Raw genomic sequence first — 19,954 nt, forward strand, 5'->3', positions numbered from 1 at the left:
CTACCGGCTTAGTGTTCGAACCTATCGAAGTCACGCACATTAGTCAAGCTAAGTAGGAAGGTCTTGACCCAATTTAATTAAGAATTAAATTATGGGTCATTTGGAATTTGGCTCTGTCTATGTTCAGCTAGCACTGAACATGAGGTACATGCTAAATTTCATGGATGAACAACTAATTAAGTCTGATTTCGGGTCAATCAAGTTTTAATTAATATAATTGAACTTGATCAGGACTCAATTGTTGAGATTGGATTTGATTGGGTCTAAATTAGTGTAATTGGGCTCGATCATGATTTAATTGGGATTTAATTTCGTATTTGTTCTGATCTAAGTCGGACTTGGATCGAGCCGAAACTAGACCCAATTGAATCTCCTATGAGTCAGACTCATGTGGAATTTTTTCGGGTCAAAAATTCATTCAAATGGGCTGCAAATTTGGTTTAGAACCAAATAGACTAACTTATGATCAAATGGGCTAACCCATTTGTATCAAGTTGACTTTTCCCATTTTGTGTGGTTGCTGACCGTGAATAAATGCCATAGACCCATGGACCACTCCCTTCACATGGACCCTTAGCATTTGTTTTGTGAGCCGCGACTCACCTGGGACGCATGAAACAGAGCTTCTCTGTTTCACGCGTCCGCAAGCTTTCCGACCGGCGATTGCGCGGCCAACCGGCCTCCGGCCAGACGGCCGACTGGACCGGAATGTGCGGTTTTGAACCGCCAACATTCCAGTCCAGTTTGATTTTTGAAATCCGGCAATAATAGGCATTAATCGCTGGTTTATTCCATGGTTGTTTTTGAAACAACCGTTATCAAATTCATTCATATTTGATAATGAATGAATTCAATAACGCTGGACCATTACGCCTCTTAACTCCTCTCAGCGTTGGCCTATTTGTAGGCCACCGTTTCCTCTCGAATAGAGAGAGAGAAAAAAAAAATTTCTTGGGGAGAAAACGTCAGACAGAGAAGGAGATTTGATTCTGTGGAGAAGAAGAAGAAGAGAAAGGAAGGAGTCCTTTCTCTCTGGTGGTTTGGAGTTCGGCCCAGATCCGGTGTCCTCTCCTCCCTTCCATTCCCTCTGTGATCGGGATCAAGAGACGGGCATCTGTGGCTTGTGCGTGCTGTGAAGAAACGGGAGAAAAGAAACTGAAGAAAGAAAGAAAGAGAAGAAAGAAAGAAAGAGAAAAGGGAACGTCCTTTTTCTGGATTTCTTTTCTTCCAAGGGTCCTTTTGCAAAAGATTGTTTTGCACGAGTAAAAACATCATCCAACCTTCTTGCGAAGTTTGACGTGCGTGCGAAGTAGAGGGCTTGCAGATCCAGGCCTTGCAGAACTACCTTCAGGAATCTAGATCCAGATCCAGATTCAAATTACCTCGACCAACTTCCGCTACGGGCTTGAGGTAATTTTACATAAAAGTTAAATTTAATATTTATAATTGTTATAAATAAAATAAAAAAATTTAAAACTGATTTTTCATGCCTGGCGTTCGATTTTATCGGACAACTCGGGAGATTTTTCCTTCAAAAAGATCTATGTAAAATACCACCTTATTTGATAACACTCATTACAAATATGATAAAGCAATATGTGATTTAGAACAAGCATCAAAAGCATGATATATAAAAGCTTGAATAACCTTTTGATAAAAAGTAATAATGATAAACCTATACATTAAAAAGAAGAATTTGTGATATCTTGCTTGCTCAAAGCATACATTGATGGCATCATTTTTGGTTCTACTAATGAAGATTTATATGGAGATTTTACTAAGCTCATGCAAAATGAGTTTGAAATATGTATAATGAATGAATTAACATTTTCTTTCGAACTCCAAATTAAGACAAATAAGAAAGGAGATCGTCATTGACCAAAGTTAGTCCACAAGAAAACTCTTATAGAGAATTGGCATGAAAAAGGTATGTCTATGACCCCATCTTGTAGAATTTGAAAAGGATGAGCAAAGTAGATCTATTGTTTTAAAGCTGTATTGAAGCATGATAAAATAATTATTTTATCATACAGCTAGTAGACCAGATTGTATGCTCATTATGTGCCCTTGTGCAAGACTTCAATCTAACTCTAATGAATCATATTTTATTGATAACAAATGAATCATAATCTGAATTTTGATAGAAATAATTGTTTAAGGCAATTTGATCAAAACTTAGCTAGCATGCCTTATTGATAATTATCTTAAGCAAATAGAATCTAAGCTAAATTGATTTTGAAAATAAGAAATTGATTTGATCTTGATGAATCTTTCTATTGCCTCACATGCTTGTCCTTGAACCATCTTGGTTAATGAAACTATCTTTTTAGTTCAAGTGATATGTACTTGCTTATATTTAGGCAATCTCTTGAGTAAAGTGAATCAACATTCAACTATTGTCATATCTTATATTGAGTCATCTAGTTAAAAATATGTTGGATGAATTGTATCTTGAAGAAACTAATGACTTTCTTTCAAGAAAGAAAAGGAGTTTGTTAATAATGCAGGATTCTTGAGCAAGAAAATGAGAGATTTCAACTTAAAGGACACCTCCACATAAGATACAACAAACATTCACATGCAAACAAGAGAGAGGACCTACTTCAGCCAAAAGTTCACACATAAGAAATCTAGTTTGACTTGAAGAATATAGAATGAATCGGTAATTTTAGATACCTCTCTCGTAAATTAGTTGAGCAAAGTCAATAACTTAAATCTTATTGTGGCATTGTTAAAATCTTTAATTATTAATTTCTTGATATCATATCTATATATGTATTAATTGACTTATGCTTTTAGAAATTGATTCATGATTTGCTCAAACTAAAATATTCCTTTGCCTATATCATAACCATGAAATACACAAGTATATGCTTAAAATGCTGATTTAAAATGACTTGTGAGAAGCTATGAATTCTTTAGCATAATGAAAATGTTGTTTGCATGATATACATCTATATGATACATAAGATTATTTCTTTATTCTGCTCTTTCATGTAAATTACTTGAGAATAACAAAAAGAGAGAGAGACAAAGAAAAGAAAATAGATATTATTTAAGAGAAGTAAAATCTAAGTAAAGGCAAATACTCCAATCTTAAGGAAAAGCAAAACAAGCATAATATATTCGGCATATTTGTGAGACTTGTGTGAGCATTCTTTTGGAAGGGATAAAATCCGTAATTAATTACACTTAAACAGGGAGAGTTTGAAGTAAACATTTTAACCTTTCTATATTGCTCATCATAGGGATGGTGCCAATGGGGAGGCTAGTGGTAGTACCCGGCACTATTTGACCCAACTATTCGGTGTAGGGTATATTAGGGACGGCACAAGAGGGATGCTAGTGGTAGTACCTCGTGCCCCTTCCAACTCCACCGGATAGGGAGCAAATAGAGTGTAAAGCATAAGAAAGTAAAAATGAAAGACAAAGTAAATGAAAGTATATAAGAAGAATCAAGTCAAATTTTTAATCACTTGAAAACACACTTTAAGGATGAAATCAGTGCAAGATTATATTTAAATAGGGAGAGTCTATTTGAAAAGAATTGATTTTGATCATTGACATGCTTGTTCTTAATATTTTAATGCATGACTTAACACATAATATATTTTGCATATGGCATGATGTCTTGAATTATGGGTTCTCAATATTTTGTAATGCTCCATGCTTGGATATTTTGATTGAATGTTTGAAATACTACATAAATTTTTTTTTTGGTATTATTGAAAAGAAATTTTAGATTTGTCGTTCACAATCATCTTTGAAATCTGAAAGTTGAATAAATTTGTAAAAAGGAGAAGAGAAGTATATCTCTATTTATGCAAAATGAATTGATTTTGTTTTATCTTTCAACTTGCCTAACTTTGGTATATAATGTTCTAATTCATACCAAAACTCAATATAAATACAAATATTCTGAATATGCTCTTATATGTTTGAAATATGTGTTTTAAATCGTAATGATTTAAGATGAGCTACAATGTGAAAGATACATATTTCAAATTATGATTTTGAAAGCCTCTATTGAAAATCTTTATGAAATTCAGAATCTGATTTTGTATAAAAGCTTAAACTCAATATGATTTCTAGATAAAAACTACAGTTTAAGAAAAATAGAATAATTCTGATGCCTTGATTGTTTGCCCCGATACGCATCTGAAACATATCATTTCTTATCTTTAAAGTGTACTAAGATTGGTCTAAAAAATGTGTCTTTCGATGATCTTGATTGCAAACAAATATTTTTAAATATATTATTTTATTTTGATATTGAAAAGATTTATTGTGCTTCATGTATACATTGCTGAAAAACTATGATTAAGAAATTGAGTTCTATAAATATATATACCTCAATGATCATCTATATATTTTTCTCTCCTACATTCTTAAAGACTTCCATCAAAATATATATATAGAGTGAATGATCCTAAAGCTAGAAATATTTTAACTCACTCAAATGACTCTTAAAAGAAAGAAAATATAATTGCTTTTAAAAAAAATTGAGCTTCAAAAGAATTATTTTTTGATTAATATTTCAGTACATTTTCTCAAAGATTAAGAGGAAGCATAACTTGTTCTTGAAAGATTAAAAAGAGTGATTGCTATAAATTTTGAATAATTCTAGATCACTCTACATTCTTGATATCATAAAGTTTCAGTTTTATTCACGTTTATCATTAAAATCTGAAATTCAACAAAAGAAAAGAATGATTAAAGAAGAATGCATCTTTTGAGGGGGAGCTTTAGATATTCAGTATCTTATCCTAAAGTTACTTTAATTTGATGCATACCTTGAATTTTATGGATTGATTTTGATGAACCTCCTTGTATGGACTTACTAGCCTTAGTTACATAATAAGCCTATACCTTGAGTTGAGCTCTATAGAGGTTATCTTATCTCAAACTTTGAGCTTTATGAAAATATACTCTCATTAGTATAAACTATGCTGAAACTCATAGAACATATTTTTTCGAGATCGACAATTTGAATGTTTCATTGAACGATTCTAAACTCTTAAATGGAATGTTCAATTAAGGGGGAGAAAGAAAATTTTTAGGAGGAGAGATCATATAGAACTTAATCGCATAAATCCATAACTAAAGGAGAGAGAAAGAATACTAAATGAGAAGTGATCCTAATACTCTCCAATATGTATCATCTGAAATTTAATCTGAAAATCTTTATGATACACCTTGAGGCTTGTTATTTGGTTAGTATATCTTATGCATCAATCATGAACCAAATTGCAATTCAAATAGTTGATCTTAAGAGCCTCTAATTTAATGAAAAAGGGAGAGAATAATGTGTTGAATTTTCTTGAGTATCTCTTAGAAAACCTATTTTTGGAATTCACTAATGAGTTCTTATTGGCTTGTTCTTTAAAACTTCAATTTTGTGCCAATTCATTATTACATGTACCAAAATGTGCTTCTTTTTAAAGGAATAAAGTCTTTAAAAAAAACTTTAAAAGAACATTCAAAGCCTTGAATTTTATGTATGCTCTAAGATATATCATAAATTGCATGAATTCATGTTTTGGTATTTATGCCACAATATTTTTACTTCATAAAAGAACTTTGCAATCATACTTAATATATTGCTTTTATACTCTGAAAATTAGTTAAATTACTCTCATGTTGCTAAAATACTTAATATATTGGGCAAAAGATCTTAAATGAACAAGCTTTCATACTTATTATTAAAGAAGGGTTTGTTGCCCAGATAGACAACCCAAGAGGGGGGGGTGAATTGGGTTTTTAATATAATTTGGCTAATTAAAACTTTGTGGATGATTAATTAAAAACTATAGCAAGTTATTTAATTAAAGCCTAATGCTGTGAGTAATGTGCGGGGAAGAAGATGAGAGACAATGCACTACAAACACAAAGTTTTATAGTGGTTCGGAGCTAACCCTTGCTCCTACGTCCACTCCCCAAGTCTCACTTGGGAATTTCACTATAACCCCCTTGGATTACAGCCGGTTGTTTTGCAAGCTCACAACCAAACTTGTTGTTTTACGAGCTCACAACGAACTCGGTCGGTTTTCCCAGGCTCACCGACTAGAACCAACCCCGATTGTTTTCTCGGGCTCACAATCAAACCCTTACACACGTTGGTTTTAACTTGGCTCACCAACCAACCTTAAACCCCTTGATTCAATCCTCCGATTGAATCAAGTAAATACAAGAGATAGGAGAAAACAGAAAATAGCTTCTCAAAAAGCAGATTTAAGACAATATAATCGTAAAGGAGTTAGAAGCCCTCAAACGCTTTTAAGCTGGTGAAGAGGTATGGCTTCTGGAACTCCGGTCTCCTCTTGAAAGAGTGGTCGACTTGAATGCAGGAGGAGGAAGCTTTGATTGTTGGGAAGAAGTTGTTGGAGCAGTAAATGCAGATCTCCCCTTTTTCGTTTAAGAGCACTTGGAGAGCTTGAAAACTTGAATGCTTGGAGTGGAATATCTGTTCTCTACCTTGCTACAGTCCTCTGTGGCTATTTAAGCCAACCCCCACGGAAACTAGCCGTTACTCTGCTTTTTCTGGCCGTTCTGCACACTCTGCGCAGCCTGACAATATGACCGTTGGTGGGTTGGAGTCGACTCGCGCGATCAGGAGTCGACTCGGCTGTAGCAGGAGTCGACTCACGCTTTTCCGGAGTCGACTCGGCAACTGTTCCAACTTTGAATTAAAGTTGCCGTCTTGACTGGGAGTCGACTCGTCTTGACCTGGAGTCGACTCGCCAACTTCTGGAGTTGACCTGGCAATTTTTGGAGTCGGCTCATCCACTGAAGTCCGTGGATCCAAATTTGAATTTTGTCCACTCGAGTCGACTCGACTGTCCTGGGAGTCGACTCGAATCTCAGAGCCCGAACTCTCGATTCTCTGTCGTTTGGCTCATCCAGTCTTGGAGTCGACTCGAACTTCCTTGGAGTCGACTCGGCTCTCAGTTTCCGAAAGTTGGTCTTCTGCCTTTTGACGTGAAGCTTGTCTTGGAGTCGACTCGAGCTGTCTGTGAGTCGACTCGAATCTCAGAGGCAGTAACATGGTCTTCTGTCTGTTGATGGTCGCTCAGTCTCGGAGTCGACTCGTATACTGCGGGAGTCGGCTCGAATCTCAGAGTCCGAAAATCGTTCTCTGACTTTTTTGCCTGTGACTGCTTGGAGTCGACTCTTACTTCCCTGGAGTCGACTCGGTGAACATTGGAGTCGACTCGCGCACTTCAGGAGTCGACTCGTTGACAGGTTCTGAGATGAAGCTTTCTGTTCTTCTTTCTGTTCTCAGTCGGAGTCGACTCGTACTAATCTGGAGTCGACTCGAGCTCGTGCCAGTGAACTTGATACGCTTGGAGTCGACTCGTGATACTCGAAAGTCGACACGAGTCTCAGACATTGGTTCATGTAGACTTCTTAACTTATCCAAAATACTATGAACCAAGTCTAGAAACACTTGGACAGGATTTTCACTGAAACACTCAATTGAATTCATTAGTAATCACAAGATATACTCAATTGCTTTGAGCTCATCAAAATCAAATGGGGTTTTAATCAATCACTCCACAATCTCCCCCTTTTTGATGATGACAAAACTTTGAGTATATGTAAAATGAATTGCTCATAAAACAATGAAGTAAAATCCATAAATGAATTCAAATGTCTGATAATTTAATTTATCCAAGTTTGAAAGGAGTGAAATATTAAATTTCGGAGTTAAAGCTCCCCCTTTCATTTGGAATTATATAAGCCTTCATATTATGCAATCAATTGTTTGGCTTATATGTCATTAATGATTTAGCTTGATTAAAATTCAGATTCTCCCCCTCAACATATGCATTCAACTATGTTTTGATTCTCTGAATTTCCTTTTAATGCTTTGAAGTTTTTGAACTGAATTTTATCTTTTTAGAGGAAAAATCTGTCAATTTGTTCTTGAGTAGGATTCAGCTAATCTCCGAATATCCCTTGAATAGATTCTGGAGATTACTCCATTAGGAGCCCCAAAAGAAAGATAATGAGCCTCGAGGTACCGAATCCACTTAGAATAAATTTGTGTGTGTTTTTAAGAGTTTATCGTTATATTTATTTCCATTGATTTCTTTTACATATTTTTTTTAATATTTCTCCCCTTTTACATATTTTACCATATTTTATACATATTTCTCCCCCTTTTTGTCATCATATCGAAAAGGAGGTAATCACACACAATCAATGGCACAATCAACAAATGGCACATCAAATGGCACATAATTGAAGATAAAATGTCTACTCATTGTATTGATATGAATGTGAATACATTTGAGAATACAATAAGTAAAGCAAAACAAGACAAAACACAAAAAACATCTATGGCCTCCTCGAGGATGAGGCTCCCCCTCTCGAGGATGCATCTCCTCCTCTGGAGGATGTGGCTCCTCCTCTCGAGGATGTGGCTCCTCCTCTCAATCGGCTCTGCTCCATGAGGAGGGTGACTGCATCTGTCACATGGCCAAGCTGTGCGATGATAGACGTGGTGGCTCTGCTATGTGTAGTGGAGAGCTCTGTCACCGACGCCTGAAGCCCAGTCACCGATGTCTGAAGTGCGTCCAGCTTGTCGATGAGTACATTCGACAAGCGCTCGGCCCCCTCGGTGGTGGTGTGCATGTCACGACCTATCTCCTCTCGCATCTGTCGAGTGGAGCTCGTGACCTCACTCATGCTGTGGAACTGGGCCTGGACCAAACTCCGGATATTGTAGATCTCTTCCCGTACATGAGCCGTCATGTCAATCACGGCTGTCAAGGAAGGGACCAACTGAGAAGATACGGGTGCAGGAGTGGGAGCAGGCACCGCACCTCGGAGCTCCCGAAGCAGCTCGTCCCTCAGATCTCGGACGATCTCCTGCCGCAGCTCCCGGAGCTGCTCTGGATCAATCCGAACCTCCATAGATGGTGTAGCTGAGGAGGAAGGTCCGGCAAAGGTGGTAGGAGCAGGAGGAGTGGATGGGAGGTCTGGATGGTCTGGAAGGTCTGGGTAGTCTGAATCTGGCTCAGGACTGGGTGATGGTCTGGTGGTCTGAGCAGTGAGAGTAGACTTCCTAACCCAGATCCCTTCTCTCTTCCAAAATCCCATCCTGTGCATAGTCCCCGTACACAAGCGATCAGTCCATCGCAAGGCACGAGAGGGTTCCCTCTCAGGAATGGGAATCTCGTACTGCCTAAAAAGAAGAGTGAATAACATCCCGTATGGGAGTGAGAGCCTAGGTCTATCTAGGGGCTCACACATATACCTATAAATGAGCTTTGGGAAGTTGATCGGGGTGTCCTGAAGGATATAAGACATAATAGCTAAGTCCCTCTCATTCACAAAATCAAATCTCCCTGTCTTAGGGAAGATGGACCTGGACAGAATGCTCAAAAGGATTCTCACTTCAATAGGAAGTGAGCTAGCAGATACCTCATCTAGGGGGGACTGAGGTGGATGCCCTAAGACGACCGTAAGGGCCGCAACTCTATCCTCAGGGTGTGCGGGAGCCACCCCTACTAATGGAAGGTGAAGGATATGGGCAATGAGGTCCTCTGTGACACGCAACGGGACACCTACTACCGTACCCTCGATACCTCCATCTCCCCGATGGACGGTACTATAAAACTCTTGAACTAGGCCAGGATAGGTGGGAAGGTCCAAGGTGAGGAAGTACTCTAGGCCCTGGGCTCTAAGCCTATCGCCTATGGTGAACCCCTCCCGGGAGAGATAGTCGAAATCGACAAACCTCCCGGAGGTGACGGCCTTCCCGGCCAACGGCCTAACGAGAACCACCCTAGGCGGGGAACGATCCGGAGGTGGTTGCCTCGCGGGATCGTGCCGCGCCTTGGAGCGTCGTTCGGGACCGGCCTCGGGATGGGACCTCTTCCTAACGACGGTCTTACGAGGCATCTTGACCTAAACGGAAAGAAAAATACCTAGAGGACGGTGAAGAACCGATAGAGGAAGCTCGGGACGGACCGGAAATGACCTAGGAACGGACGGAAACTCAATGTCCGGCGAAGAATCGACGGGAAAAGGGCTTGGAGACGATCGGGGATGACCTAGGAGTCGGCTCTAGGGCTTTGTGAACAGTGGCGGCTTGAGGAAAAGTGTTTGTGAAACGACAAACCTAGGGTTAAAAAGTCGGATCCCGACTGCGAGTCGACTCCCCTGAGTCGCGAGTCGACTCGACCTCGAGTCGACTCCAGAATATGCGCGAGTCGACTCTCTGTTAGCGCATGTAGACTTCGAGTCGACTCCCGACAGTGTGCGAGTCGACTCCCCCTCAGCTGCCAACTTTGCGAGTCGACTCCCGCTAATGCGCGAGTCGACTCCCCCTTAGGAGCCGGCTCTGAAACTTACTCGAGTCGTCTCTAACCTTGGCACGCACCTAAAAACCATGCCATAATCGTGCCAAATGAGGGAAAATCACCAAATTAAGGACTGATTTGATGATCACTGCATAGAAACTCTATTTTAACCTCATTCTAATCATCAAAATCAATTAATCTAGTGAAAAACTCCCACTAGGATGGATCAATCACTCCTAATCCCCTTCTAAGCACACTAAACCTCTCTTCACTTAGGGGTTTTGTAAAAATATCTGCTAATTGATTATCAGTACACACAAATTGGAGTGACACATCACCATTCAATACATGATCTCTTATGAAGTGATGTCTTATCTCAATGTGTTTAGTTCTTGAGTGTTGAATTGGATTTTTAGTTAGATTTATGGCACTTGTGTTATCACAATTAATGGGAATTTTATCTTGTTTAATGCCATAATCTTCTAATTGTTGTTTAATCCATAAGATTTGAGCACAATAACTCCCGGCTGCAACATATTCAGCTTCTGCAGTGGATAATGCAACCGAGTTTTGTTTCTTGCTAAATCATGAGATTAGGTTTTCTCCTAGAAATTGACAAGACCCGCTGGTACTTTTTCTATCAAGCTTACATCCAGCGAAGTCTGAATCTGTGTACCCTATTAAGTTTAGGCTAGATTCTTTAGAGTACCACAGCCCTATGTTCTTAGTTCCAATTAAGTATTTAAAGATTCTCTTAACTGCAGCTAGGTGTGATTCTTTAGGATTAGCCTGATATCTAGCACACATGCACACACTAAACATAATATCAGGCCTACTTGCAGTAAGATACAGTAAAGAACATATCATACTTCTATAAAGTTTTTGATCTACAGATTTACCTGATTCATCTTGGTCTAACTTGCATGATGAGCTCATGGGGGTGCTGATTGACTTGTTTCCCTCCATATCAAACTTCTTGAGCATCTCCTTGATATATTTTGCTTGATTGATGAAGATGCCTCCTTTAGATTGTTTGATTTGAAGCCCGAGGAAATAGTTCAGCTCTCCCATCATGCTCATCTCAAACTCACTCTGCATCAAATCAGCAAATTCCTCGCAGAGGCGATTGTTAGTAGCACCAAAAATGATATCATCAACATAGATCTGTACTAATAACATATCCTTATTTTTCTTTTTCAGAAATAATGTTGTATCTACATTTCCCCTAGAGAATTCATGTTCTAATAGGAATTTACTAAGTCTCTCATACCATGCTCTAGGTGCTTGTTTTAGTCCATAAAGCGCTTTGTTCAGTTTATACACATGATTAGGGTATTGATGATTTTCAAAACCAGGAGGTTGTTCTACATACACCTCCTCATTAATAAACCCATTTAGAAAAGCACTTTTTACATCCATTTGATATAGCTTGAAGTCCTTAGAGCATGCATATGCTAATAGAAGTCTAATCGCCTCAAGTCTAGCTACGGGAGCAAAGGTTTCATCAAAATCTATGCCTTCTTCTTGATTATAACCCTTTGCTACTAGTCTAGCCTTATTTCTTATAACAATTCCATTTTCATCTAGTTTATTTTTATATATCCATTTTGTACCTATTATTGGATATTCAGAAGGTCTCTCTACTAGATCCCACACTTTGTTTCTAGTAAATTGGTTTAGTTCTTCTTGCATTGCATTTATCCAATTTACATCATTCTCGGCTTCTTCTATATGTTTGGGCTCAAAGTGTGAAACAAAAGCTAGATGGTTTTTCAAATTCCTAAGAGATGCTCTAGTCCTAACCGGTTGAGATGGATCATCTAGAATGAGTTCCTTAGGATGCCCGTGAGCATACCTCCAAGCTTTTGTTAACCCATGATCCACAATAGGCTCTTGGCTTGATGATGCTTCTTCAATCAATTTTTGATTATCATCTTGTAATCCCATCTCATCTATCTTTTCTTCAAGTATTTCAATATCATCATCAAGATTGGCTTTCTTACTAGAGGAGATGTCACTAGAGTCATCAAATACAACATGTATAGATTCTTCTATAACTAGTGTTCTTTTATTAAAGACTCTATAGGCTTTACTAGTTGTAGAATAACCTAAGAATATTCCTTCATCAGATTTAGGGTCAAATTTTCCTAGATTATCTTTCCCATTATTATGTACAAAACACCTACATCCAAAAACATGAAAATAGTTAACCTTTGGTTTTCTGTTTTTTCACAGTTCATAAGGTGTTTTCTTTATGATGGGTCTTAATAGAACTCTATTTAATATATGGCAAGAAGTATTAATGGCTTCTCCCCAAAAGTACTTAGGGAGGTTACTTTCACATAACATCGTTCTAGCCATTTCCTCTAGTGTTCTATTTTTTCTTTCCACAACTCCATTTTGTTGTGGTGTCCTAGGTGCAGAAAAATTATGGGTTATCCCCTTTTTACTACAAAATTCATCAAATAATTGATTTTCGAATTCGGTACCATGGTCACTTCTAATGGCTATGACTGAAGACTCTCTAGCATTTGTTACTTCCTTATGGAACTTTTTAAACATGGAAAATGCTTGGTCCTTATGTGCTAGAAACATGACCCATGTGTACCTAGAGTAATCATCTACTATGACTAGACCATATTTATTTCCACCTAGGCTTGTTGTTCTAGTTGGACCAAATAGGTCCATGTGTAATAATTCTAGAGGCCTAGAGGTAGAGACACATTTTATGGATTTAAAAGAGTTCCTAGATTGTTTGCCAAATTGACATGCCTCACATATTTTGTTCTTTTCAAATTTTAATTTCGGCAAACCTATCACGGAGTCTCTTTTAACTAATTTAGTTATTGTGTCCATGCTTGCATGACCTAACTTACGGTGCCATAACCAACTAGCATCATTATCTTTAGTTTCATTTACAACTAGACATTGGTTATATTTTGCAAGATCTTCTAGGTCTACAACATATACATTTCCACGTCTAATCCCTTTAAAAACTAAACTATTATCATTAGGATTTGTTATAATACATAGTGATGGTTTAAACATAACATCATATCCTTTATCACATAATTGACTAATGCTTAACAAGTTATGTTTAAGACCATCAACATATCTAACATTATCTATAAAAGTAGAAGGGGTGATTTGAACTTTACCAATACCAATGATGTGACCTTGGTTGTTGTCTCCAAACGTCACAGCACCTCCCTTCTTAGCTTCAAGGGTGAAAAATTGGTCTTTATCACCCGTCATGTGCCTTGAGCAGCTACTATCCAAATACCAGCAGTTCTTGTTGACCTTGGCTGCAAGACACTCCTACACAAGCAAATCATGTCATCTTAGGTACCCAAGTTTTCTTGGGTCCTTCATGGTTAGTCAAGTTGGTTCCTTTTGGAACCCATACCCGTTTAATTTTTCTTTTAGTTTTCCTTTTCCTATAGTCACATGCATTTGCCTTATGTCCTATATTTCCACAACAAAAACAGGTCATTTTCTTAGTTTTATTTTTCCCAGCTTTGACAAAGAAGTTACTAAGAAGTTTTTGTTTATTTTTCGGTTTATACCCTAAACCCGCTTTATTGAATACGGCTCGTTGACTGTTAAGTATCATGTTTAACTTTTCACAACTATATGTGAATTTTTCAACTAAGGGTTTGTATTTGTTAAGTTCTTTAGTTAATGTTTGATTTTCGGCTTTTAGATCATTTAGTTCTTTTGTTAGATCCTTGTTTAAGACTTGTTTATGGTTTTTGAGTTCTGAAAGTTCCTTAGTTAGTTTTTCATTATCTTTAGTTAAGGTATTAGTTTTCTTAATTAAGAGTTGGTTGCTTGTCTTAAGTTCTAGATTTTCTTTGGTAATAGCATCTTTATCCTTAATTAAAGAATCATACTTATGGATATAAGTTTGGTTAGTTACTTTTAGTTCCCTGTTTTTAACATTAACATCCTTATATTCAATCATTAGTTCGTTAAACGCATCATAAAGTTCATCAAATGAAAAATCATAGTGCGTATCGGAAGTTACCTCATTTTCGTTGGCCATGAAACAAAAATTGGCCTTCTCTTCTTGTTCTTCATCCGATGATGAAGATGATGCGTCGGAGTCCGATAGGGTGGTGACAAGGGCTTTCTTCTTCTTCTTGTACTTGCTGCTCTTCTTTAGTAAGGGACACTCAGCTCGGATGTGTCCCGGCTTTTTGCACTCATAGCAGCCGATCCCCTCACTTTCCCTTTCCTTACCTTTGTCCTTGCGGTAGGAATTTGAGGGGCCTCTCCTTTGATGATAGGACTTCTTGTGGTTGATGAATTTCTTGAACTTGCGCACAAGAAGAGCCTCACCACCATCTTCCTCATCGTCTTCTTCTTCACTGCTGCTGCTGCAAGACAAGTCCTTGTTAGAAGAAGTAGATTTTAAAGCTATTACCTTTTTCTTATGGGAGGACTCTTCCTCGTTGTGTTGTTTCATGGTAAGCTCATGCGTCATAAGGGATCCAAGGAGCTCTTCAAGTGGAAGCTTGTTCAAGTCTTTAGCTTCTTGGATTGCCGTCACTTTAGCTTCCCACGACCTTGGTAGACACCGAAGGATTTTCCTGACAAGTTCACTGTTAGTATAGTTCTTGCCAAGGCTTTTTAGGCCATTGACAATATCAGTAAACCTAGTGAACATGCATGTAATTGTTTCGTTAGAGTCCATTTTAAATAGTTCATATTTATGAACCAAAATATTTATTTTGGACTCTTTCACTTGATTCGTGCCCTCATGGGTCACTTCAAGTCTGTCCCAAATCTCTTTTGCAGAATTGCAAGTAGAGACCCTATTAAATTCATTACGGTCTAAGGCACAATAAAACACATTCATAGCTTTAGAGTTTAATTGTGCCTTCCTCATGTCATGTTCATCCCAGTCCATTTCTAGTTTAGGTACCTTAACACCATCTACGTATATGGATGGGATGTATGGCCCATTTACTACAATGGACCACATCTCATAGTCTTGGGCTTGGATGAATATTCTCATCCTAGCCTTCCAGTATGAGTAGTCAGATCCATTGAAGAAAGGGGGTCTTTGGGTGGACTGACCCTCAATGTGAGAAGATCCAAATGGGGTTGTCATTTTGATCTTTTAACTCTTGAGTGGAAGAGTTTTTGGCTCTGATACCACTTATTGCCCAGATAGACAACCCAAGAGGGGGGGGTGAATTGGGTTTTTAATATAATTTGGCTAATTAAAACTTTGTGGATGATTAATTAAAAACTATAGCAAGTTATTTAATTAAAGCCTAGTGCTGTGAGTAATGTGCGGGGAAGAAGATGAGAGACAATGCACTACAAACACAAAGTTTTATAGTGGTTCGGAGCTAACCCTTGCTCCTACGTCCACTTCCCAAGTCTCACTTGGGAATTTCACTATAACCCCCTTGGATTACAGCCGGTTGTTTTGCAAGCTCACAACCAAACTTGTTGTTTTACGAGCTCACAACGAACTCGGTCGGTTTTCCCAGGCTCACCGACTAGAACCAACCCCGATTGTTTTCCCGGGCTCACAATCAAACCCTTACACACGTTGGTTTTAACTTGGCTCACCAACCAACCTTAAACCCCTTGATTCAATCCCCCGATTGAATCAAGTAAATACAAGAGATAGGAGAAAACAGAAAATAGCTTCTCAAAAAGCAGATTTAAGACAATATAATCGTAAAGAAGTTAGAAGCCCTCAAACGCTTTTAAGCTGGTGAAGAGGTATGGCTTCTGGAACTCCGGTCTCCTCTTGAAAGAGTGGTCGACTTGAATGCAGGAGGAGGAAGCTTTGATTGTTGGGAAGAAGTTGTTGGAGCAGTAAATGCAGATCTCCCCTTTTTCGTTTAAGAGCACTTGGAGAGCTTGAAAACTTGAATGCTTGGAGTGGAATATCTGTTCTCTACCTTGCTACAGTCCTCTGTGGCTATTTAAGCCAACCCCCACGGAAACTAGCCGTTACTCTGCTTTTTCTGGCCGTTCTGCACACTCTGCGCAGCCTGACAATATGACCGTTGGTGTGTTGGAGTCGACTCGCGCGATCAGGAGTCGACTCGGCTGTAGCAGGAGTCGACTCACGCTTTTCCGGAGTCGACTCGGCAACTGTTCCAACTTTGAATTAAAGTTGCCGTCTTGACTGGGAGTCGACTCGTCTTGACCTGGAGTCGACTCGCCAACTTCTGGAGTTGACCTGGCAATTTTTGGAGTCGGCTCATCCACTGAAGTCCGTGGATCCAAATTTGAATTTTGTCCACTCGAGTCGACTCGACTGTCCTGGGAGTCGACTCGAATCTCAGAGCCCGAACTCTCGATTCTCTGTCGTTTGGCTCATCCAGTCTTGGAGTCGACTCGAACCTCCTTGGAGTCGACTCGGCTCTCAGTTTCCAAAAGTTGGTCTTCTGCCTTTTGACGTGAAGCTTGTCTTGGAGTCGACTCGAGCTGTCTGTGAGTCGACTCGAATCTCAGAGGCAGTAACATGGTCTTCTGTCTGTTGATGGTCGCTCAGTCTCGGAGTCGACTCGTGTACTGCAAGAGTCGACTCGAATCTCAGAGTCCGAAAATCGTTCTCTGACTTTTTTGCCTGTGACTGCTTGGAGTCGACTCTTACTTCCCTGGAGTCGACTCGGTGAACATTGGAGTCGACTCGCGCACTTCAGGAGTCGACTCGTTGACAGCTTCTGAGATGAAGCTTTCTGTTCTTCTTTCTGTTCTCAGTCGGAGTCGACTCGTACTAATCTGGAGTCGACTCGAGCTCGTGCCAGTGAACTTGATACGCTTGGAGTCGACTCGTGATACTCGGGAGTCGACTCGAGTCTCAGACATTGGTTCATGTAGACTTCTTAACTTATCCAAAATACTATGAACCAAGTCTAGAAACACTTGGACAGGATTTTCACTGAAACACTCAATTGAATTCATTAGTAATCACAAGATATACTCAATTGCTTTGAGCTCATCAAAATCAAATGGAGTTTTAATCAATCACTCCACAGGGTTAGATTTTCATTCGTGCTTTCTTTGAATATCATTTGTGGTACTTCTTGAATTAACTTAAGAAAGATTCTACCTACACTTGATTTGAAAACTATTTTTGGAATCACATTCGATATGTTCTGCTCTGAAATTATCTTAATTGGCTCTGGTCTATGCTCATTAATCTTTTTTCAACATTATTGCCTTGAGTTATATGATTCATATCCTTACAATAATTTGACATGCAAATCAGAGTACAATAAGAAATATTTGAGTATTCTTATCTTTGTGCTTAATGTTTCACTATCTTTTTGATGTTGTCAAAAAGGGGGAGAAATATCTAAGTATATGCTCATAATGCTTTATGTGTTGATTATGTTAAGTTGATTAAATCTAAAGCATTATCATAAAGTATATGTTAAATCTACTTCATGCAACTTAGCTATGCATTACTTCTAGAACACAATATATTCTATATTGCATATACTCCAAGTTTTGTCATCATCAAAAAGGGGAAGACTGATGACCCAAAGATTGAGTTAAAGATTGATTTTGATGATCACAAAACCTTGAAGTATAAATACTAATGTGTGTGTTGCAAGAAGAAAAATAATTTATTTTGCAAGGAACATAGCAAGTTGGATAAATACAAGAAGGCCTCAAAAGCTCTCAAGAAGAGTTGGAAGAAAGCTACACTTCATTGGCCCAAGTTTCAAGATCAAAGGATTCAAGTTGGAGGAGCAAATTCAAAGAAAAATTCAAAAAAATAGTCCTCAAGTCGACTCCTGGAAGTTTAGAGTCGACTCTGGCACTCTAGAGTTTCAAGAAACAGTGCTCGAGTCGACTCCGATACTCTACGAGTCGACTCCGACTGAGAACAAACAAAAAGACAGAAAGTTGATTTTCAGCGCTACAGTGCTCAAGTCGACTCCTACTTCAGCGCTACAGTGCGGAGTCGACTCCCAGCTACAGTGCCGACAAACTACTATTCACAAGTGACTCCTGTTTCAGCCGAGTCGACTCCTACTTCAGCCGAGTCGACTCCAGCACGCTGGGAGGCATAACGGCTAGTTTTTTCTTGATTCCAACGGCTCTATTTTTGTCTCTAACGGCTAGATTTTTGTTTCCACTCCCTCTAAAGCTATAAAATCAAGAGGAGAGCTAGGAAAGAAGGGATGGAAGTGGGAGAGAACACATAGAAAAGAGATCTCAAAGAAAAATCTCCCAAAAGCACAAAAGGGCCATTCAAAGCAAAATAGAGAGAAGAAGAGCATCCAAGTGAATTCCAAAGCTTCCTCTTCAACTGTGTGCTGCCTTAGTGATCTTCTACCTCGTGCCAAATCAGAAGAGGGTCAAGTAAAGAAGAAGCCGAGTTCCTTCATCTACAAATTTGTTTGAAGGCTTCTTCTCTTTACTCTACTTGTTTACATTGCTATATTTGCTTGTTTAAGAAGCTTGTATTTGTTTTAAATTCTTGTTCTAATATCTTGTAACTTGATTCAATCAAGGGATTGAATCAAGGGGTTAAGGTTTGTTGGTGAGCCAAAGGAAAAACCAACGTTGTAAGGTTGTGGTTGGTGAGCCTTTGGAAAAACCAACTGGGTTGATTGTGAACCCGGAAAACAATCGTTGTAAGGTTGTGGTTGGTGAGCCTTTGGGAAAACCAACTGGGTTGGATTGTGAGCCCGTAAAAACAATCGGTTGGTTCTAGTCGGTGATCCGGTGAAAACCGACCGAGTTCGTTGTGATCTCGCAAAACAACAAGTTGGGTTGTGAGCTTGTAAAACAACCGACTGTAATCTGAGGGATTATAGTGAAATTCTCAAGAAGTCTTAGGGAGTGGATGTAGGTGCTGGGGTGCACCGAACTACTATACATCTTTGTGTTTGTGATGCCTTATCTCTTGTATTTCATGCCTTACATTCATACTTGATTGTGTAATATCTCTAGCTTTGTTTTCTATAGAGTTACAAGTGATTGTTTAGAATTTGCTTAGCTTCCACTCTATTCTTACCATACACATAGATTAAAATTGATCATACAACTATAAGTTAATTTTAGATCAATTGCACCCTAAAGCCATAGTATAATTGCTCTAGCTTAATTTTCCACTGCTTTACTTGTAATTGCCTAGAGCTTAAGTAAATAACATCTTATCATTCCGCTGCATTCTATTCAAAGTAAAAATTAGGGAACATAATTTTTAGAAAACCCAATTCACCCCCCCTCTTGGGTTGTCACCTTGGGCAACAAAGAAGAAGGAAGACGACGAACATCGAAGGGGAGGAAGAAAAAGACGACGGCTCTTATTCTTTCTCTCTTGCTCACGCCAAAGGGAAGAAGGAGGGGGAGGGTCGCGGCAGCAGAGGGCTTCCATTCCTTTATGCTTCACACTAGGGCCCTTTAAATAGGCATCTCATGCCCATACAAATAAGGAATAATTTCAGAGATCAATCACTCCTTGATTCATCCCTCCAAAATCTGCAACACCCCTTACTTAATTCAATCGCAACCCTTACTTAAAAGAGTTTGAAGAGAATCCAAGGGATGTGCATATGCCATGTGGCAATCCGCATGAAGCAGAAGGAGGAGGAGGGGCATCTGCCCCTCCACATGGCGTGGGGCCATTAGAGGAAAGGAGGGGCGGACTCCCC

Source organism: Phoenix dactylifera, chromosome 2 (genome assembly GCF_051530095.1).
Source record: "Phoenix dactylifera cultivar Ajwa chromosome 2, Ajwa_hap1_PhDact_Kaust_v1.1, whole genome shotgun sequence".
Taxonomy (NCBI): domain Eukaryota; kingdom Viridiplantae; phylum Streptophyta; class Magnoliopsida; order Arecales; family Arecaceae; genus Phoenix; species Phoenix dactylifera.